This window comes from Phyllobates terribilis, unplaced genomic scaffold (assembly GCF_046119375.1).
Source record: "Phyllobates terribilis strain yellow unplaced genomic scaffold, ASM4611937v1 Scaffold_12__6_contigs__length_324123572, whole genome shotgun sequence".
Taxonomy (NCBI): Eukaryota; Metazoa; Chordata; class Amphibia; order Anura; family Dendrobatidae; genus Phyllobates; species Phyllobates terribilis.
Window position 1 is genome coordinate 48108523 of NW_027362772.1, and position 23493 is coordinate 48132015.

Consider the following 23493-nt stretch of genomic DNA (forward strand, 5'->3'; position numbering starts at 1 on the left):
ATCGGAGGTTGCGTGCAGGTAAGTACCGGGAGACTAGGTCACAGATGTATGGTGGAGACAGGTTGTGGATGGCTTGGTATGCCAAAGTTAGGGTTTGGAACTGGAGTCTCCGGGTAATGAGGAGCCAGTGAAGGGACTGACAGAGTGGAGAGGCCGGGGAATAGCGTGGGGACAGGTGGATTAGTCAGGCAGCACAGTTTAGAATAGATTGGAGGGGTGCGAGAGTGTTAGAAAGGAGACCACATAGCAGGAGGTTGCAGTAGTCAAGGTGGGAAATGATGAGGGCATGGTCTAGGGTTTTTGTAGATTCATGGTTGAGGAATGTGCAGATCTGGGAGATATTTTTGAGTTGGAGTCGGCAGGATGTGGAAAGGGCTTGGATATGTAGTTTGAAGGAGAGATCAGAGTCCAGGGTTACCCCGAGGCAGCGAGCTTGTGGGACTGGGGAGAGTGAGCAGCCATTGACTTTAAATGATAGGTCCATTGGGGAGATTTAGTGAGAGGGTGGAAAGAGGATAGTAGGGAGGAGATATCGGGTACGAAGAGGTAGATCTGATCTGTGTGTCATCAGCATAGAGGTGATACTGAAGGCCGTGAGACTCTATGAGCTGTCCCAGGCTGAAGGTGTAGATGGAGAAGAGCAGGGGTCCTAGAACTGAACCTTGGGGGACACTGACAGATAGGGGGTGAAATGAGGAGGTGGTGTGTGAGTGGGAGACACTGAATGTCCTGTCTGTTAGGTATGAGGAGATCCAGGATAGGGCCAAGTCCGTGATGCCGAGAGATGAGAGAGTCTGTAGTAAGAGGGAATGGTATATTGTGTCAAAGGCATCTATCTATCTATCTATCTATCTATCTATCTATCTATCTATCTATCTATCTATCTAACATGGCTGATCTGTAACATACGTAACATAACATGAGATAACGGTGCACAGATTTCTGGATCATTCCCATCTCGGGTGGGTGATGATCATGGCCCCCGGGCGTCTGGTTACACATATTTAGCCTTCCGGATTTTCCAAGAACACGAGGACACTATAGAAATGTCTGACCACATATATATATATATATATATATATATATATATATATATACTGTAGTGCGCAGTACAAAAGAGAGAGGGAGCAGGTGAGATCGGGGCGGACATGGTGGGCACGGATACCTCGGCTTGTCGCGGAGGGTGGGGGCATGAACGCTCCGGCTTGAAATTGACGGTGGCAATCACAGCAGACTCAATAACTCAAAAAGGACTAACGGTGTGTGACAGAGTATGAGAGATCGCCAACTAATCCCTACAAGACCCAGTCATAGTCAGGCGGATTTAACCCCTGCAGTGCCAGTCCACCCCATCGGGCGAGTGTTAAGTGGGGTGGGTATAAATTATCCAAAAATTATGAAAAATTTTCAGATTAGCAGGCGGCAGTGGATATCATGTAGGCACTGCGGATAGCCGCGTCCCTGTGGCATCATGGCGGGTGCCAGCCTGGTATCCTGGCATCAGACGCAGTGCTGCGTGTTATGAATTAATGAGAGCAATGGGGGGGGAGGGAAGAGAGAGGAAGACGAGGAGAGACGAACAGTGGGGGGGATGTAGACGGAAGGCAAAAAAAGGCAAAAAAAGAAATAAATATTAAAGGGAATGGACGCAAAATGCCAATAACGGGAAAATCGCGGGCAAAAACAAAAAGAAATTTTAGAAAGAAATTGCCAGAAAGCGAAGGTAGAGGATATGGAAGAAATGTGCGAGACACAAAGGTGTGATCTTCTGAAGCGGGAGAGGTGCGAGGAACAAGAAACAGGCAGACCATATCTCGGGAGGGGGTGAGCGAGGGAAGGAGGGAGAGACAAAGGAGGAGAGATATCTGGGCATGTGCCCAATATATAGACGAGCGGCGGATCCAGCTCCCATAGCAACAGGGATCAGAAGTAACGTTAAGAGCTTTCCGTCACTTCTGCCACCTCCTGCCCTCTCCGTACGGAGGAAACCGCAGGTTATGGATGATGCCTTCGTCCTCACTTGCCTTCTCCTTCCTCGTAGGGAAAAAAAAAATCGTCCTTGAAAACTTTTTTTAAAAAAACTTTGAGCGAGATCCCCTATCTTATAAAATATCACAGAACTGATTGTCAAAAATGTCCTTATAAAGAGCAAAAGACCTGAAAAACAGAAGGTTGTGGCAAAAATAGCAACTCGAGACTCCGAGTCTATCGGGGTCTTGTTTGCTGCCCACTTCTTTTCCGCGACTTCCATCATTTCCTGATTGTAAGGAGATGAATCCTACTCAGGTTGTTAAAAAGAGTTGTCCAATTTTTATTCTATTTAAATCCATGTATTCGGGGTTAAAAATCATGTTTGCAATCAGGTTATGTTGCAAATTTTGCTTTTTTTTAAGGGCTCCTTGTTTCCCCGCACATTCAGCTTCATCAGTCAGCTGAAACAGATAAGTAAAAGAGTGGTAAACTGCATGTTGGACTGTCAGAACGAGCTCGCTGATGGATTCTCAGTTAACTCATTCTTCAGCCAGGGTAAAGAAGGCTAGCGGAGCAAAATTTCGAATCAAACCCGATTGCAAAAATGATTTTTAGTCTAAAATTCATGCATTTAGGTAAAAAAAGAAAATTTCCAAAGTTGGACAACCTCTTTCAACTTATCAATCTGTTGGGGTCCTAGAATTGGGCACAAAGTAAACTTAGACTGGACAGTCCTAAAATGTGATAATTTTATCACACTGGGTGATAAATCTACTGCATCTTTTGGCTTTTTCCTCTTTCTTTACTCCACCCATTAGGTGACTAACTTTGTACCATAAATTTGCACCTATTTTTTTTCGAAATGCCATCACTTTATGATTGGTGGAATTTGTGCTCTCGGACCACCACCGATCCTGAAAATGAAGGGATGTAGTTTTGCGCCTTTTCACTATTTTTTCTCAGCCTTTGAAAACCAAGTAGCGTAGCAGCCCCTTATTTCTCGGGATCGGTAGCAGATCTACTGGTTAGATCCATCACGTGATGACTTATCTAGAACTAGGACCCAAAATATAACCTTAAATTGGACGACCTATTCTAGACCCTAAAGATTTCCCTAAAGAAAACCCGTAAATTATATATAGTGAGCGAAAATTCAATATGATTAGATCTGGATTTAGAGAATGAGATTTCACATCCAGAGGCTCCGTACACCGTGTGCTTCCAGACACCACGGGATCAGAGGGGGTGCCGGTAGTGGGATTAGCACCCATCTAATATTGATGACATCTCCTAAGGATAAGCCATCATTATCAAATCCTGGACAACCGCTTTAACCCCTTAACAATAGTCGTCGTACATGTACGGAAGCCGTGCGCTATCTGTGTACGGAGCAGTCTCAGGAGCTGAGCCCGCTCCATTCTGTTACATAGACAACACCTGACAATAACTGATGCAATCAGAGCTAACTAAATCTGATCACATTGGTTTAAATCTTTGCGTGACACCGATATCTAAGAGGCTTCAACATGATGACCATCACTTCTGAAAGCCACCGGCAACCCAGGCAACGCGATCCGAGGGCTTCCGAGCCTCTCATATGAAATCTCCTATGAAGCTCAACCAGTGAGTTCACAATACACTGCAATACCGCAGTATTGCAGTGTACTGTACAGGCAATCAAGCGATCACAGGTTCGAGTTCCCTAAAAGGACTAAATAAAAATGTAAAAAAAAAGATTTTTTAGAAAGAGTATAAAAAAAAGTCTAAAAGTTGAAATCACTGCCCCAAAAGAAAATAGAAAATAAGAGACATGTATGTTACATTTGGTTTCAGATACCTGATGAAGGTTTGTTGTAGCGAAACGCGTTGTGTTTTTATAATTTCTGGTTTCAATAAAATACATTTCATTGGAGCAATTTGTTTGATATTTTTAAATTTAATTTTTATTTAAAAAAAATCCTTTTTGTATACCGTATTTTTTTAATATATTTTTATTCCCTGTGGTGGAAGCGCCATTTTCTAATATTTTACTCCTATTATCCAAATGAAAGTAACAAAATGTAAAGAATACGAAATAAATCACATATTTGATATTGCCGTGTGCGTAATCGCAGTAATAAAATCTAAAGATATTTATCCCATATGCTGAGCAACAAAAACGGAAAATAAAAAAGTTAAAACTCAAGAAATTTAGTTTTTCTGATCTTTCTAGGTGGCAAAACTCCAAAAAATCTATGAAAACATCATATGTACCAAAAAACAGTAGCAATAAAAACATCCACTCGACGTGTAAAATAGCGCAAGCTCATCGACAGAGAAAGAAAAATATTAGGGGTTTCAGAAAATGGTGTCATAAACCAATTTTTACAAAGTTCTGATTTTCTTTAGAACCACTGAAATCTAAAAATCTAAAAAAAAAAACGTATACCGTAAATAAGTTTGATATTTTTGTAATGGTGCTGACCTAGAGGATGAAAACAAAACCGAACCATATGGAGATATCTAGAAATCTATCATCTATAGAATCTGTTGTGGCTGAGGGTCAACTCTTGTGGGGGAATGTTCCCCTACAATTTGGATTTTCCTACTTTATGATACCATTTTCCCTCGTTTGCTGTAAAAATTAGTTGTGCCGCTGTTTTTTTTGGGGGGGTTTTGACTGCCTTGCTGTAGGGTCTTTTTGAAATGTTGTTACCCATTTATATGAGGGTCATTGCTGTTCAAAAGTTAATTTTTCAAGGGTACTTGCCTTACCAAAGAGTACACTGAAACCACTATTTTGAAATCATGACTTAACTCCCTGTAGGCAGGAGGATGCTTTTAATCCCACAAAAATAAACTTATCAGAAACAGTAACTATTTGCAGGGAAACCTGTGCAGTTTGCCAATGCACCACCACAGAAAAAAAGCAAAAATAAATGTGTCAACAAGTCCAAATTGGCTATTGTTTGCTCTTATTTTATTCCCGCTGCTCCTCTGAGTATTCCAGTTTTTGTTTTTTTAAAATCCGCCATACGGTTCCAGAGATATGAGCCTTTTTATGTAGTGCTAATTTTCATGGTGTTTACCAAGGGGGTGGGCTCACAGATGCCCCTTAAAGACCCGCCCCAGAGGATCCTGTGAGCCACGCCCCCTAAAGACCATAAAAATTTGCACTAGATACAAAGGCCAATATCTCTGGAATCGTATGGCGGATTTTGAAAAAACAAAAAACTGAATACTCAGGGGAGCAGTGAGAATAAAATAAGAGCAAAAATTGGACACTTCTAACTTGATGACGGGTCCCTTTTAAGCATTAAACTGTGCCGATTGAAATCAATGGGTCCTCCAGAGCGTTACAGTCTTTATAAAAGCTTTTCACTCTGGCCAAAAAATGCGGATCTTGAATGTGGGACTCAGGTATAATATCTGAATATGTTTTCTAACATGGATTATCCATTTGAGGTGATAGTTAGTACTTTTTGACTACAAGGCCATTAGGGCAACCATAGGCATGTGCATATCAATGAAGAAGCTTTCTGTCCTTGGGTTGTTATTCTCCATCATCATGCAAGAGAACATCATCCTTTTTCTAGAAGTTAATGGAAGGACTTTTTGGAACCTCATTGGGAGCAATAACGAGCACTTCTGACCCGTCAGGTCCTGGTTCTCTATGGTCAGTAGACTTTGACTGTGTATGGCCAGTCGGACACCGAATATTATAAGGATATTAGTGGCTGTAAGAGCATTGTATAAACAACAGATGCGGCACCGCTGTGCCATATTTCATCTTATATCCGAGCTCGATATTGTAGCCACAGAACAAGTGGAAATAACTCTGAACACTCCCAGTAACATGTGTTTCCAATAATCATTACAGCTCCGACCCTTCAAATAAAAAACAGTTCACAACCTAGAACTTTACACCCTATTAAACTCCGCTTCGCCTTATTTTATGTCCATTTAGACCACCGAACATTTCACTCAAGAAATGATTACTTAAATTTTTGCGCATGTTATTTTTCACAAATTTTTTAATCTTTGAGGGAGGTGATCTATCAATATCCTTGGCAAATTAACTGCATGATCGCAAAGGCCCAAAAACAGGGGCGTAACTCCATTTCAGAGGCATCCAAGAACAAAAAAAACTTCAAAAAAAATTGTGTAGGAAAGGTGTGGTCTGCAATGCCAAGGAAGAACTGGAAATTTGGGGAGGTTTATTAAAGCAAGCGCTAAAAGCGGTAGAATTAAAGGCGCTTCAAATCTCTAGGATTTGTCATGAATTTATGATTGATGGGTAGCTCAAATGAAGGCACCATCACTGCATACTCTCATAACATGTTCCTTTATGGTGATGCTCTTGACCACCCGTCTGTGCAGGGTAAAAAATAAACATAAATAAGGTCACGCTTTAGTTCTTTGGAGAACTGAAGGCCAATTCGTAGGGTAAAAACAGTGGATAGGACCACCAACACTGCAGCGCCTTCATTCGCTGGATTGGAGACCTCTGGGACCCAAAAATGAATAGACGCCAATTTTAATTTAGTGCTACTTCCACTTTTAATGGGGGCCGGTTGCTTCAACTTTTAATGTGGGTCAGTTGGGTGGCTGAGACCCCACAGTGCCGGAAAATAAATAAATAAGTTAATTTTCAGGATCATAAGGGGTTTTATAGGTTGGACACCCACCGATCTTCATGAGATGGGAAAAACAATTTAAAGGGTTAGCCCTGCCCTGCTCAGTTCCCCATCGGGATGTGAGGGGGTAAGGTGACGTCATATCTACTGATACCTGCCAGGACACGTGGATGATCGGCAAGTATTATGCACCCATCTCAGCAGTTATCAGTCAACGTAACCTAAACTGCCCCGTTGACCTCCTGATGCGGACGTGAACGTGGCTGGCCCCATATACATTAGTCGGAAAAAAACGGTTCATGTTCAGGATCACGAAGGGTCTTATTGGTTGGACATCTACCAAGCTACATAAGATGGGAAAAAAACACTTAAAGTGTTAGTCCTGCCTTCTCACTTCCGTATCGGGAGGTGAGGAGGAAAGGTGAGGACACATCTATTGATACCTGCGAGGACAGGTATTGTGCACCCATTCCCAGAAGTTATCAGTCAACAAAACCTCAACTACCCCGTTGTCCTCCTGATGCAGAAACGAGCAAGACAAAAGGCCCCCATACACATAAGACTAACATTGGCCGAACCCATCAATATTGTCTAATATCTACGGAGGCTTTCAACAGCGGATTGTGGCGGGGAGTTATGGATCTACCATGTCCAATTTCAGACTGTTGATCATTTTCTTCTCCCTGAGATAAGCCACAGGTGGAGATGACTGGCAGCGGCTTTCGCATAGAGATCACAGGAGCCCTCGGCTGAGTGAGTGCCCCTGTGCATGGTAGAGATGGCCGAGGTAGTTAATGGCCGAACCATCATTTTCTAAACTATATGAGGGCCTAACCCTTTAAAGCAGATGATACTGTATTTTGCATATGTTATGTACTTGACCCTTTAAACCACTGTTCATCGTATTTTATTTTTTTAAAGCCCTCGAAAAAGTGAAATAAGTAGTTTAGGTAGTTGCTACAGAAAACTCTTTTTTTTCTATCTGCCGGCCTAACGCTTGGTTGGGGGATATATTTCCCTTTCTCTTCTAGTATTCAAAAATTGTCATAGCTTACCCCGGGCAGCTACCTGACACTGAGTGCTGCTTCTTGTCAAACACTAACCCTGAGATACATAACAATAGATTGCAAAAAACTATTATGCTACACCAATCGTATAGGCCATACTTGCCAACGAAATGTCAAGAATTCACCTATGCCTACAGGTGATGAACATTGCCTGGGATTTTCACCCATGTCCTCCTGTAATGAAGGTGAAACCTTAGGAGTCTGTATACACATGTTTTCAGAGGGTCAAAATATTAGACTAAAACAAGGTAGAAAGTACAATGTGAGGGGTTCTTCATTCTTTAGAAATCATCCAAAAATGTTGATGACCATAACATTGTTAGGAGTCTAAGAGTTTGGACTGTCACCAGTTTCCTAGGAATAAAAAAGGTTTATGTGGGATATAATTATAAGCTAACAACCCAGTATGGAGAAAGCAAACCGGAAAACGTCCTCAGGTTGGAGTGTTGGACTTTCCATATAGGATACATAAATAATAATCGGATATCTTTCCCTTCATTACTTTCATTTGATCTTCAGCCTTGGAAATGTTGTTGGGCTCTGCTGTGACTTGCACATGCTGAGCGGTCTGGCACGGGCTCCCTGGTTGGAGAATGTCTCGTATTTTAACATGTACATTACCAGAACAGAAGGTTGTTGGCTTTTACGGTTGACATTCAGCCCTAGGGTCTTGGCTTACCGGTGGAAAAAAAGCTAGAATTTTTGGTCAAGGAAATACTAGGAATATGGTGGCTTCATATGGATATGGATGTCACTTTGACATCTCAATATTGTTTTGTATTGTGAAAAAAAAGGTTTTATTGTCCGCGGTAGGGGATTCCGAGAAAAAATAGCGGGTAAATGGGTATTTAGGAAAAGGAAGGGGAGGTAAAGTGAGCTGGGTGGGGAAAGGTAAAGAACGCGGTAAAGCCTCAGGAGACTTAGGCGAGAGAAGAGGAAGTGTTGGAATGAGCTGTGAGACATATGGGAGGAGTGGAAGAAAGAGACAGAGTTAAAAAAGGAGGAGTGTAATGAATGAAGAAAATCGGGTCAGGAGAGGAATGGAGCCAGAGATCGATAATTAACAAAGAACCGTTAAAGTGACCATGGAAGAGATAGAAAGAGAAGCGGTAAGATCATAGCCTTGAAAACCAGGGAGAGCAGAATCGCTCCGTTAACTTTTAGTTTGATGTTGGGCGTGAGGGGTGGGAGTTGCCAGAAGGCAAAAAAGAAAAAGTAGAACTTAGGAAGAAGAGGAACGATAACACTCAGCAAAAAATTGATAAGGCGGACAAAGAAGTGGTGACCTCATAGGTTCGGAAAAAGATAGAGCGGACAACAGACACACAGCGGGTAGAAGCTTTTAGGACAGGAGGAAGGGATTCCTTCCCGGAGGGCCAGTTCCTGCCAAGCAAATCTACCAGTCTCTGCCAACATGCAACCTGCATTCATGTGTTCGTTTCTCTCCTTTGTTCCTTTTAGTTGCGACGGAGATTGTCCATAGGGAGGGGAGAGAGAGGAAAAGAGAGGCCACGAAAAATGCAACACCGCCTTCAGTGTCATGGCACAGGGCCCAGTACATCCGCCCACACCAAGCAGCATGTAACATGGCCGTTACTTCTCGACTGTGCATGGGGCGAGGACATTCAGGGGTGTTAGGAAGCCGCCAATAAAGGTAACTTGGACAATGTAATGGTGCTTGCTTTATTTAAGCAGTAGCTTTTTTCCTATTTTTTTTGTCCTCTTAGATAAAATGTTGGGGAATGTTCTACTGTTCTCGAATCTAGGACTCAATATGACAACCTGATGGTTGTTTGGGTGCTGATAACGAACCCCAAATAACGTAACTCTATAAGGCGTAGGTTTGGTTGTAGATGTAGACGCCACCATATTTGCTCCAGTTACAAAAACGTTTTCTTTACTCTTGATGTCGAGTTCAGTGTAGATGTTCTGCTGGTTGCCATAAACCCGTAGATCCGAACTTGTGCTGTGCCCCTCTCACAAGCTCGAGTGTGCGGGTCTGTGTCGGCTTGGCTACGGCGGCGTGTGAGCTTTGTTTGAGTTGAATTACCAAGTTTTTGGATCCCTTAATGTGTCTTGCTTTATTTCCGTATGTCTGAAAAACTTTTGGCTGGTACAGACCATGTTGAATGTGCATTCTTCTTCTCCATCATGTTGTCTTCTTCATCGTGCTCCTCTTAGTAGGGACTCCCGAGGACTTCTGCTCAGTGAGCTCCTGGATGAGGTAGTAGGTTGTATAGTTGAGGATAACACCACAGGAGATAACTGTACAGCCTCCTATCTTTCCCTGGGGCTTCACCATAACATCGCAACATCGTTGGATATGGGACTCTACAATCAAGTAAGAAAGGAGTACCAAGCCATGTTCCAGCCATTGTTGTCACTTAAGGATGTTTCACCAAGATATTAAAATTTTGGAAAATCTTTAGTTACCACCAAGGGGTGTTTTTGGGAATTGTTTATCCAGTTTTGAGTATTTGAATTCATTTCTAAACCAAGACGGTCTTGGGCAGTAGGATGGTTTCCGATTATCTGCCATTGCCATACAATGGTTCAACAAAGCATCTAAAAGGCGCTTTGAAGACCGCCCCCCCCCCATTGTCTTGTTTGAGTTCTCTTGAGTGTCTAAGATTATGTTGGATCAGGTGACAAGATACCCATTCAAAATGCATCACTTTATGATGGATGGAGTTCTTACTTCTGGGACCCCCCATCAATCCTGAGAATGAAGGGGCCACAGCACCGAACGGAGCTGTGCTGCAGTTTGCTGTTTGGGAAAAAAATGGTAAAAAGACTGCGTAAACTTAATTCTCCGAATTGATGGGGATCTCAAAGGTTGACCTCCACCGATCAGAAAGTGATGGCGTACCCATGCAACCAGACACCAATGTATGAGATGGGAATACCATGACTAATTGTGATATTGTCTATTATTCCTGCCCGCTCCATTGCTGCTGATTTTTTTTTAAATTTGTTTTCTAAATTACCCCCCCAATCAATCCTGGTTGGTGATATCAAGTCAAAGGCTCCAGGGTGATTTTTTTTTCTTTTTAATCTTTTGTGTCTGTATTGCCATGCAGTGGGCGGCAGTGTGCTTTTTTTTCTCAGTCTGTGCGCAGCTCCTGAGAGTCGTCTCCTCAGTGTCGCAGCGTCACCTGCTGTTCCCACAGCGGCACTACATTGCGATGATGCTCCCCAACCTCGGGGCCTTCAGCGACCTCTGCTGCACCTTGCGAGTGGACGGTGTTAGAGCGCCCCCTGGAGGAAGCTGCATTGTAAATCTGCAGATTGCTCCATTTCTCAATCTCATTTTCAAGCCAGACAGACACGGAATTGAGGATCGGGGGCCAAATCCAGTTGCCCCACATTGGTCTTTCTAGAACATTCGTAAACACCTGAAAAAAAATTAGTTTTGCGCAGTACACCGAAAAAAAAGAAAAAAAAAAAAGCCTCCTGCATCCTGATTTTTTAGAGTATTTTCGACACCATATTGCGCTAGTAGTTTACCGGCGAAAATGCGTCCATTTTATTTCTCAAAAATCGGAATTGACAGAGCGTCAGAAATAGACTGTCACGTCTCTGTCTAGACCGAAGATGTCAGAGAGGGCTAAAAAAAAAAAATGATAAGTCAAAAAATGAAGATTTACGACCAGTCGGACACCCGGCACACGAGACAGACGCCGAAATATGTGGCGCTTTTTATTTGCAGCCACAATTAAATGTAACAAGGCAGTCGATGTCTCGCTTAGCCGAGATGTAAGACCTATAGGGAACGGCCGGACCTATAACAGGTGGAAATAGATGGTCTGTCGATATAAACCGGCGCGGGATTAGACAGGGTTTACACGACGTGCCGTTAACTTTTGAACCGAGCGCGCTCTGCAATGCGCCACCGTCGCCTGCCAGCGAAGAGTTAATCTACCCAGGCATACCAAAACGATTGGGCAGATCTACCCACCTTTACTATTTTGCTACCTTCCCCATAGGTTGCCCCCTTTCTCCTGTTTCTACCAGTGTCTCCTCCGTCCCATCACCCCGCACATAGAGACAGAACCCTCCCTCCGTGTCTTGAGCCAGACAAGTTTAATAAATCCCCCCCCATCCTGACTAGAACCGCATTGCGCTTTCTGCCTGTCTGGAAATGAAAGGCAGCCCAGGAGGCGGAGAGCGAGCGGGGAGGGAGGGGAGGGACGGAGCGATGGGGAGAATGGAGAGAGCGACGGCAAAAGGAGGGGGTGAGAATGGTGAAAGAGAGCAGCGAGGAAGAAGGAAGAGAGAATGGTCAGACGAGGAAATGAAGACGGAGAACAGGTATTTTTTACGGAGGTGGTGGGGGCGAAAAGAAATGGCCAGCGCGCAATGGTGATTTAAGCGGCGCTGGAAGTGGAAGGGGGACGGATGAGACAAATTGTAAAAAATCAGGATAGGGATGCGAGAGAGGCAGACAGGTGAGGAGGCGCAAAAATGATGGGGTCCAGACAAAGAGCGTCGACAGTATGGCAAGAGGGAGCAGACAGCGGCGGCACATCAGAGAGAGGAGCAGACAAAGAGGCAGCGGCAGGTGTATGATGGATGAAGGTACAGAGGAATGCACAAACACAAAGGCAGCCAGACAACGCAAGGTAAGAGGCAATTATTGATCGGGAAGGACAAGGAGGCGTTTGATGGACACGGGGAGAGGCCCATGGTGGTGCCCTGCACACTGGGCACAGCTACCTGTTACAGGCGGTACGGATTAGCCGCACTCGGCAGGCGACGTGCTCGTCAGGTTTTGCATGCAGAGGGGTGAGAGTGTATGTGAGGGCAGAGGAGGAGGAGGAGGGGGTGGCATAGACTCGCTCATGACGCTCTCGCAGCACAGACTGAGGATGGAGACAGACAGACAGCAGCGTCGAGAGTGGCAGAGGCAGCTGGAGGTCAGGTACGGGGTTGGCAGGCGGATGCCAATGTGCATTTTTGTCACTTTTTTTTTTTTTCCTGCAGGGATTAGATGTTCTTTTGTTGCAGCGGAGGTGGGGGGGATACACATCTGCTCGCTCATCTCGGGGGGACGCCTGTGCTTGGGGTTCAGTCTTGCAGTAAGATCTAATGCCTGTCTCGCTCGACGGTATTTGGATGTCGATGATTTTTTTTTTGTTTTTCATTTTTTGGCCGTTTTTTTGGGTCGAGATCTGCATCTCAGTTTTGGGTCAGCCGCTGATTAATATTCTGCGGCGGTCGAGTCGCCATTTTGCGCATTGTCCGCGCCTTTCGTCTTCTCTGGGCAATCCTCCGCCGGAATGTCTACGCACCTGTTACGTGCTGTCCTTTGTCACCCGGCTCTCCTCGGGCAGGTGGTAGTCTGTCAGCTCGCGGACAGGTGTCAGCGTTCAGTCGGGAGCTTTTTGCATTCTTGCTGTGATTATGTGCAGCAGATTGCATGGTTAGTTCCCCTGATATACCAGGCACGGTATATACATATATATCATACATGTCGACGGGGGTTCATGCAAACTACAGGGATGTCTGGAGGCAATTTTTGGGATGAGAAATGAAAGTGGCCATATCTGGTGGCCCGATGTTCGTACATCTCATACCCAGGACCATTATAGGTGAAGAAGAAGTATCATGGCACCAGGCCATCCAATTATAGCCCGCACTTCCTGCAGCCGCTCCCTAAATTGCTTGCTAATACAGTTGGGGCAATATGAGGACACGCATTAGTGGGGTGCGCTGCGTCTGCCGTCCTTAAAGTGCCATTTTCTGCACTTGTTCTGCTGCTAAATGGCCACTCACAGATAATGCAGACTGAGTTTTGACACCCGGCGGCGCAGCATAAAAAAAAGACGAAATGAAGGCACCAGCCATAAAAAAAGGGGGTTTCGGTTCTTACTACATTTTGGCCAGACACCAGTTTAATTATTTTATTAACAGTTTCTTATTTAATGGGATTATCCTTAACTCATTTCATCCTGTGTCCTAGTCCAAGACTCCGGAGAGGTTTGCGCTTTTTTTCGGTGGAAATTTCTGGGGGAGAAAGAAGGGGACGACAAGAAGCGAGAGGTAAGACAATGGGATGTGTGAAGGTGTGGACGTCTGTCTGTGTCTGCTGTCCCCCGAGCTCCGACGCCACCAACACTCCTGAGCCAGACAATAGGCAAGATGTCCGCCCCATTGTTGTCTGGGACGCAACGTTTCTGCAATCGCCTCGTCAGAATTTATAGTCTGAAGTCCATGCTGTGTATTACCAAGACTATATATATATATATATATATATATATATATAGTACAGGTATATACAGGTATATACAGGTATATAGGTACTACAGGTAGCAGAGGATCCAGGCAGAAGTTCTAGAGTTAACTAGTTATCTCCTGGCTCTTATAGATAGATAGATTGATAGATAGACTAGATAAAAGACTAGATAGGTACATAATAGATAGAAGAATAGATAGATAGATAGATAATAGATAGAAGAATAGATAGATGGATAGATAGATAAATAGATACTTAGAAACTATATGTATCTACCCCTCTATCTATTCTTTTATCTATCTATCTATTCTTCTATCTATATCTGTTCTTCTATCTATCTATCTATCCATCCATCTATCTATACATCTATCTATCTATCCATTCATCTATCTATCCATCCATCCATCCATCTATCTATTCATCTATCTATCCATCATTCCATCCATCCATCCATCTATCTATTCATCCATCTATCTATCTATTCTTCTATCTATCTCATTTCCATCTATCTATTAACTATCTATTATCTATCATCTATCTATTATCTATCTATCCATCTATTACCTATCATCTATCTATCCATCCACCCATCCATCCATCCATCCATCTATCCATCTATCTATCTATCTATCTTGCTAGTAAACCTTTACCATGGAGTCATATGTGAGGGCAGTATGTTACAGAGCAGGAGGAGCTCAGCAGATTGATATATAGTTTTTTGGGGAAAATATTGAAGATAACTTGTATTGATCTTAATTATTTCTTATTCTCAGCTTTGTAGTCCAGTAGGCGGTCCTATTTTAAGTAAGATCTGTCAACAAGATTTCACTCCCCCCAAACTATTTATGTGTAAATGTAGGTCTTTCAAAGACAAGTCCAGCGATACCTTTACATGGCCGGTCCGTTCTTCCGTCACTGAGAAATCAGCGTTTGAATTGATATGCATATGAGGCTGTAGATCTGAAGCCTCTGTCACTCCAGCTCTAATCCTTGCTGCCTCCTCCTGTTTGACTGAGGGCTCCTTTGACTGAAGTCACACAGCATAGAAGCTGTCGGTCAAGCAGGAGGAAGCGGCTCTGGGCGGGGATAGAGCTGGAGTGAGTTTTGAGGGTGAAATCTTGCTGACAGATTCCCTTTAATAACTGACAGCTATCTTTGTATATGCATTATTGGACTCCGCCCACTGGACTCCTGAATCAAATAAGTTATATTAAATATTTTCCCATAAATGTATATATCAATCTACTCTGTGCCTCCTGCTTTATCTGCTGCCTGCAGATTGGACCGCATATACAATGTGACACATTCCCTTCAAGTACAGAGATTTCAAAAAAGGTGCCACGTGACATGAAATAATCCTATAAATTTAACCTGCCAGATTTCACAACTTCCATCTCATTTCATGAGGGAACAGACTACTCTTCTTCAGTCTCATTTCATTTGGGAGGGGCCACACTACTCTTTTTCAATCTCACTTTACATGGGAGGGGCCAGACTACTCTTCTTCAGTCTCACTTCACATGGGAGGGGCCAGACTATACTTCTTCAGTCTCACTTCATATGGGAGCAGCCAGACTATTCTTCTTCAGTCTCACTTCATATGGGGGGAGCCAGACTACTCTTCTTCAGTCTCACTTCATATGGGAGGAGCCGGACTACTCTTCTTCAGTCTCACTTCATATGGGATGGGTCAGACTACTCTTCTTCAGTCTCTCTTCACATGGGAGGGGCCAGACTATACTTTTTCAGTCTCACTTCACTTTGGCTGGGCCAGACTACTCTACTTCAGTCTCATTTCATGTGGGAGAGGCCACACTACTCTTCTTCAATCTCACTTTACATGGGAGGGGCCAGACTACTCTTCTTCAGTCTCATTTCATGTGGGAGGGACCACACTACTGTTTTTCAATCTCACTTTACATGGGAGGGGCCAGACTACTCTTCTTCAGTCTCATTTCAGTTGGGAGGGGCCAGACTACTCTTCTTCAATCTCACTTTACATGGGAGGGGCCAGACTACTCTTCTTCAGTCTCACTTCACATGGGAGTGGCCAGACTATACTTATTCAGTCTCACTTCATATGGGAGGAGCCGGACTACTCTTCTTCAGTCTCACTTCATATGGGAGGAGCCGGACTATTCTTCTTCAGTCTCGCTTCATATGGGATGGGCCAGACTACTCTTCTTCAGTCCCACTTCACATGGGAGGGGCCAGAATATACTTCTTCAGTCTCATTTCACTTTGGCTGGGCCAGACTACTCTTCTTCAGTCTCATTTCATGTGGGAGAGGCCACACTACTCCTCTTTAATCTCACTTTTCATGGGAGGGGCCAGACTACTCTTCTTCAGTCTAATTTCATTTGGGAGGGGCCACACTACTCTTCTTCAATCTCACTTTACATGGGAGGGGCCAGACTACTCTTCTTCAATCTCACTTTACATTGGAGGGGCCAGACTACTTTTCTTCAGTCTCATTTCATTTGGGAGGGGCCAGACTACTCTTCTTCCGTCTCACTTCATTTGGGAGGTCCCAGACTACTCTTCTTCAGTCTCATTTCATGTGGAAGAGGCCAGACTACTCTTCTTCAGTCTCACTTTATATGGGAGGGGCCATACTACTCTTCTTCAGTCTCATTTTATCTGGAAGAGGCCAGACTACTCTTCTTCAGTCTCACTTTACGTGGAGGCGGGCCAGACTACTCTTCTTCTGTCTCATTTCATGTGAAAGAGGCCAGACTAATCTTCTTTAGTCTCACTTTACATGGGAGCTTGCAGACTACTCTTCAGTCTCACTTCAGATATGAGAGACCTTACTACTCTTCTTCAGTCTCATTTCATTTGGGAGGGGCCAGACTACTCTTCTTCACGCTCACTTTACATGGGAGAGACCAGACTACTCTTCTTTACTCTCATTTATTTGTGAATGGAGCTGAGTCGCAATACCAAATGAAACCTGTGGACAGGGATGGTACTGTTCTAAAAAAAAAAACCAAAGCCAGGTTTTTACAACTCTAGACATTTCCTTTAAGGGAAAACTTTTTGTTCTGTTTTACACTCCAGATCACACTTAAGATTCCCTTTTTACTGCTTTTTTTATCTTATTTTTTTTTAATGAATACTCACTTCATAGCAACAGCCTCCAAGACACTTGGTGACTACTGTGGCGGTGCATAGTCTGCAATGTAATACGGTAGTCACCTACTTGAAAACCATTTACCGTATATGCTAGAAAATAATGGAGGCACAGACAGTACTGCCTCCCTGTTTCTCTCTCTGAATTTTACTAGAGAGATGAATTGGAGGTCTTAAGCCTAACAGGAAATGTAGCCTTGTTGACCATTGCAACCAATCAGAGCTCGGTTTTAATTTATAAAAAGTGCTCTTAGAAAATGTAAGCTGCGTTCTGATTGGCTGCTATAGACAACAACAAGGTTTCTTCCCTAGTTTCGATAGATTAGGCGTCTATTGCCTAATTGTCCTAGTAAGTTTAGTAACTTGATCCGAGGTGTCAGCACGAATACAGAAATACTAAAGTTTTTTCTTTTTTTTTACTGCTTTTATAAAATTTAAAAAAAAAGTTTTTTTTTTTCTTTAAATTTTCCGAGACCTGTATCTTTTTTATTTTTACATTGTTGGAGCTTATGTGATGGCTTGTTTTTTGTGTGGTGAGATGTAATTTTTAATGGTATTGTTTTGTAGGCATTTTTTGGGGTGGGGCGATCGAAAAATGCAATTTCGGTGTTTCGATTTTTTTTTTCTTTATGGCGTATGGGTTAATTAATTTTATATTTTTCTTGATCGGACTTTTAAGGACACAGCGATACTAAAAATTAATTTATTGATTAATTTGTTAATTTATATTTGGATTGGGTTAAGGGGGGGGTGATTTATACTTTTATGTTTTTGTTATTTTTTTTATATTTTTGAGCATTTTTCAACTATGGTTTAGATTTTTTTTCTCCGGAGGACCAGAACCTGCGATCGTTTAGATTTAGTATTGCAGTATATGGTAAACATTACAATCTCCCATGAAGCCCAGTCATAGAACCTCCAAGATGGCGGACACGAGGGCCTTCAGCTGACCTCGGGCTGCTGCCATGTTAACCCCATGAGTGATGGCAACATCTAATTTATTAAACAGCTTCTTCTTACACAGATTTATCAAAACTGTCTATGGGAAAAAAATCTATCCTGTTTTGCTATGTCTTTGGCTGGATGCAGAATGAGTTAACTGAGAATCCCTCAGTGAGCTCATTCTGACCATAGAGTTTGTAACTCTTTCTCTGACTTTTTGAAGCACCTATCAGTGGATTTAAGACCGCAGACCACATCAAAGTTGAATGTGGAAGAAAAAGACTTTGTAAAAGCAAAACAGTACAAAAATTCAATACATCCAGTTGAAAAAAAAAAATTTTCAGCACCATATATATGCACTTAAGCAAGAAAAAATGTCCCCAAAGATGAACAACCCCTTTAAATTTACTGTATATAAATTATATTCCTTCATTTATGCCAAACTAAGCTCTGTGAGTGAAACCTAAAAAGTCAAAGACGTAAGATCACTGCTAAATTATGTATACGTTTTTCAATTCATGACGAAATAGAACACAGTGGTTGAGTAGTTGAGAACTACAGAGTCCAACGCCTGAGGGGTGTCATACCTTGCTTAGGTTAAGGAGATCAGCATGGAAGCTGTTGTTACTTCACCCCTGGGCCCTCATAGTATTTAGAATGATTCATGCCTTATTTTTGCCTGACTCCCAGATCCATATATTTGGTGTAGTATATACTCAAATTACTTACTCCAGTCTTGAAGAATCTTCAGTGAGCTTTAAGAAACTCATTCCATAAATTGTTTAAAACTTTTGGGAAACAACTTCAGTGAATTGTAAGAAACTACCGGTAATTTAATTGGTGCTACAAGTCCTTTATAAATCTTTGGAAATATTACAGATCCTCACCTAGATTAGGGGATTAATCTATAGCTGTCAGTGGAGTTAAGAACTTTTAAAACCTGTAACAATAATAATTGATGTCACAGTCTTGGACCTGCTGTCACTTCACCCCTGGATCCTCACAGTATTTAGATTCAATCATCTTTTCTTTTTGCCTGCCTTACAAATCTATTTATTTGATTTAGTATTTTAGTATATACACAAAGTACCTTACCCAATTTAGAAGAATTTTTTTGGAAACAATTTCTGGAAAATGTAAGAAATTCATTTAATTGGTTCTAAAAATCCTTCGTAAATCTTTTGAAAGATTACCAATCCCCACATAAGTTAGGGGGGGGGGAGTTCCGCATTGGACCCCATCTATAGCCGTCAGTGTAGTCAATTGTTTTTGACACCTGTAACAAGAATTGATGTTACTGCCTTGGAGCTTCTGTCACTTCACCCCTGGGGCCTCATAGTATTTAGATTCAATCATCCCTTCTTTTTCGCTTGCCTTACATATCCTTATATTCAAGTTACTCACCCCGATCTAGAAGAAACTTTTCTGTGAACTTTAAGAATCTCATTTAATAAATCCTTTGAAATATCACAGATCCCTGGAGCATTGCCAAGGATTTTACTCTCTTCTTCATGAAAGTTTCCCACTATACCGCTGAAATTTAGGTCACCCACTCGCTGAATACTGTTAGGGTTTTTTTTATACTCTTCCCCTAATGTCCTCTCATTCTAGAAGCTTATATACTTAATGCAGGGGTCCTAAAATTTTACTAATGCTATACAGATATCTGAGAACAAAGGATCGGCCATGTTGAAATACAACATGCCTGATCCTAGCCTAACCTTACTAAGCTATGCTTTGTTGTTTTTGTTTTTTCTTTATGCTATAGTGTCTGTTTCACCTCCTTTTCTCTGTGATCCCATTTTGATATTTTCTTCTTATTTTCCTCCAGGTTCTCCAATATCATCCAGGTAAGGAGCTCATGTCCTCATCAGCCGCTCCTGCTGTCAGCACATCGCTCTGTCCCTGAGACCCTTAACCTGTGAAGAAAAAATATGTCACAGGTGAGGTTCTGAGGAGCCGGGCGTCGTGTGTTACTACAACAGGAAACGGGCGAATGAAATCCCATGATGCCTCATGCTATCAGGGCGATTGAGGACAGTATGGCGGCATATGGCATAACCCTATAAGAAGCATTGACAGGAGTGACAACTGGAGCGACTGTGCTCTTCCTGTATTCACAGCAGTGTCCTACTACTACTACTCAAGTATTACTTCCAACAGGGACAGGAGCCAATAAAGGCGCCAATGTGAGGGAGCAATAGGAGCTATGAACAGGACGAGTATAACTGACAACTATAGATAAGGACCAATGTGAGCGAGAGTAAGAATAAAGACCGGAATAAGTGATGACTGTGGATGGGGACCAATGTAAGTGATGGCTATGGATAGGGACCAATGTAAGTGATGACTATGGATAGGGAGCGATGTAAGTGATGACTGTGGATAGGGAGTAATGTAACTGATGACTATGGATAGTGAGCGATAGAAGTGATGACTATGGATAGGGAGCGATGTAAGTGATGACTGTGGATAGGGAGCAATGTAAGTGATGACTATGGATAGGGAGCGATAGAAGCGATGACTATGGATAGGAACCGAAGTAAGTGATGACTACGGATAGGGAGCGATGTAAGTGATGACTATGGATGGGGTGCGATAGAAGCGATGACTATGGATAGGGAGCGATAGAAGCGATGACTATGGATAGGGAGTGATAGAAGCGATGACTATGGATAGGAACCGAAGTAAGTGATGACTATGGATAGGGAGCGATGTAAGTGATGACTGTGGATAGGGAGCGATGTAAGTGACGACTATGGATAGGGAGCAATGTAAGTGATGACTATGGATAGGGAGTGATATAAGCGATGACTATGGATGGGGAGCGATGTAAGTGATGACTATGGATAGGGAGCAATAGAAGCGATGACTATGGATAGGGAGCGATAGAAGCGATGACTATGGATAGGGAACGATAGAAGCGATGACTATGGATAGGGACCGATGTAAGTGATGACTGTGGATAGGGAGCGATGTAAGTGATGACTGTGGATAGGGAGCGATGTAAGTGATGACTATGGATAGGGAGCGATAGAAGCGATGACTATGGATAGGGAGCGATAGAAGCGATGACTATGGATAGGGAGCGATAGAAGCGATGACTATGGATAGGAACCGAAGTAAGTGATGACTATGGATAGGGAGCGATGTAAGTGATGACTATGGATGGGGTGTGATGTAAGTGATGACTGTGGATAGGGAGCGATGTAAGTGATGACTATGGATAGGGAGCGATGTAAGTGATGGCTATGGATAGGGAGCGATATAAGCGATGACTATGGATGGGGAGCGATGTAAGTGATGGCTATGGATCGGGAGCGATGTAAGTGATGACTATGGATAAGGACCTATGTAAGCGATGACTATGGATAGGGAGTGATATAAGTGATGACTATGGATAGGGAGTGATGTAAGCAATGACTATGGCTAGGGACAGATGTAAGTGATGACTATTGATAGGGAGCGATAGAAGTGATGACTATGGATAGGGACCGATAGTAGTGATGACTATAGATAGGGAGCGATAGAAGTGATGACTATGGATAGGGATCGATAGTAGTGATGACTATAGATAGGGACCAATAGAAACTATGACTATGGATAGGGAGCGATAGAAGTGATGACTATGGATAGGGACCAATATGAGGGAGAGTATGGATAGGGACTGATGTAAGTGATGACTATGGATAGGGACTGATGTAAGTGATTACAATGGATAGGGAGTGATGTAAGTGATGACTATGGATAGGAGCGATATAAGTGATGACTATGGATAGGGACCGATGTAAGTGATGATTATGGATAGGGACCAATATGAGGGAGATTATGGATATGGACTGATGTAAGTGATGACTATGGATAGGGAGCGATGTAAGTAATGACTATGGAAAGGGACCGATAGAAGCAATAACTATGGATAGGGACCGATGCAAGTGATGACTGTAAGTAGCGACCACTATGGATTGGGATTAATATGAATGATGAGTGTATATAAGGACTGAAATGAATGAAGAATATGAATAGGGACCAAGATGAATGATGTCTATGGATAAGGAGCAATATGAATGAAAATAATGCTTTAGGCCGAATGTGAATGACACATGAATATTGGCTAAGATGAATGATGAATATAGATAAACACTGCAATGCTGTGCATGAATAAAGACCATGATGAATGAAAAGGACCTAAATGAATGAATACTATGGATAAAGACCAATATTAATTATAAATTTAGATAAAGGCTAATGTGAATGACAACTATGAATAATGACCATGATGAATGATGACTATAGATAAGAACCAAGACGAATAATGACTTTGGAAAGGGACCGATATGAATGATGAGTGTAGATAAGGACTTAAATGAATGAAGAATATGAATAAAGACCAAGATGAGTGATGAATATAGATAAGGACTTTTGTGACTGACAACTGTGAATAGTGATCAAGATGAATGATGACTATAGAAAATGATCAATATGAATGATGACTAGAGATAATGACCAAGATGAATGATGACTATAGATAAGGACCAAGATGAATGATGACTATAGATAATGACCAAGATGAATGATGATTATAGGTTAGACCCAAGATGAATGATGACTATAGATAAGGACCAAGATGAATGATGACTATAGATAGGGACCCAGATGAATGATGACTATAGATAAGGACCAAGGTGAATGATGACAATACATTTGACAGCTATGGATCGGGACCAAGCTGTACACATGAGCAAATTATGGGGCCCGGATCAGACCCCGTGATTATACCAGACCTTATAAATACCCTCTCCCCAATTTAAAGTGCCCAAATGAGCAGTATAGGTGACCCCCGCACCCAGCAGGACTCTCCACCCAGCAGGACCCCCCACCCACTAGGACTCCCCACCCAGCAGGACCCACCCACCCAGTAGGACACCCCACCCAGCAGGATCCCTCCATCCAGCAGGACCCCCCAACCAGCCGTGCAGCAGAGCCGAGAAGGAATCCACCACGTCGCTGCTTTCATTTTTGGTCCCTTTCAGTAGATGTTGGGGGCAGCAGAACTAACCCACATGACGTCCCCCGGTTGGGTCCTGTATGTAGATTTACAGTCTGATTGTTTTATACTTTTTTTCACCTTTCTATTTATTTTGAATAAACTATAATAAAAGGAATTTGTCGTCATTTATTGATCTGTGAAATATCCGGAAACACCACTAGGATGTGATCAGGATAAAAGGGAATCTACCATATGGACAACGCTAGAATAATACACAGGCGTCTCCTGCCCTGAAGAAGGAAGAGAAGAATATAACGCAGCTAAGTAGGAGCACGAGGCACGTCCCTTTAAGAGGGACTTAGACATGAATTATTAGGTCACATTCACACCTACAGAAAATGGACAACCTGAAAGCAGCTGCCTAATATACCGTATACAGCCGAAAATAGGGATCTCTGCCAACAAATATCGGGCCCTTTCCCTCCGCAGCCAATTTTCATTTTTGCTCTCTTATTTTTTCCTCCTCTTCTTCCAAGAAGG

The 23493-nt window shown here is 42.7% G+C and overlaps 1 protein-coding gene across 7 annotated transcripts in view; it reads left to right on the top strand.

Annotated features, from left to right (window-relative positions):
- LOC141172017 (maternal B9.10 protein-like) overlaps window positions 1-23493 on the top strand; it is a 202936-nt gene that overhangs the window by 161014 nt on the left and 18429 nt on the right. For all 7 annotated transcript variants that reach the window (XM_073655792.1, XM_073655791.1, XM_073655790.1 and 4 more), the window contains 3 exons: window positions 9116-9308; window positions 13617-13696; window positions 19795-19906. The gene's annotated coding sequence lies outside the window, so the exon portion shown is untranslated. The remainder of the gene's footprint in view (window positions 1-9115; window positions 9309-13616; window positions 13697-19794; window positions 19907-23493) is intronic.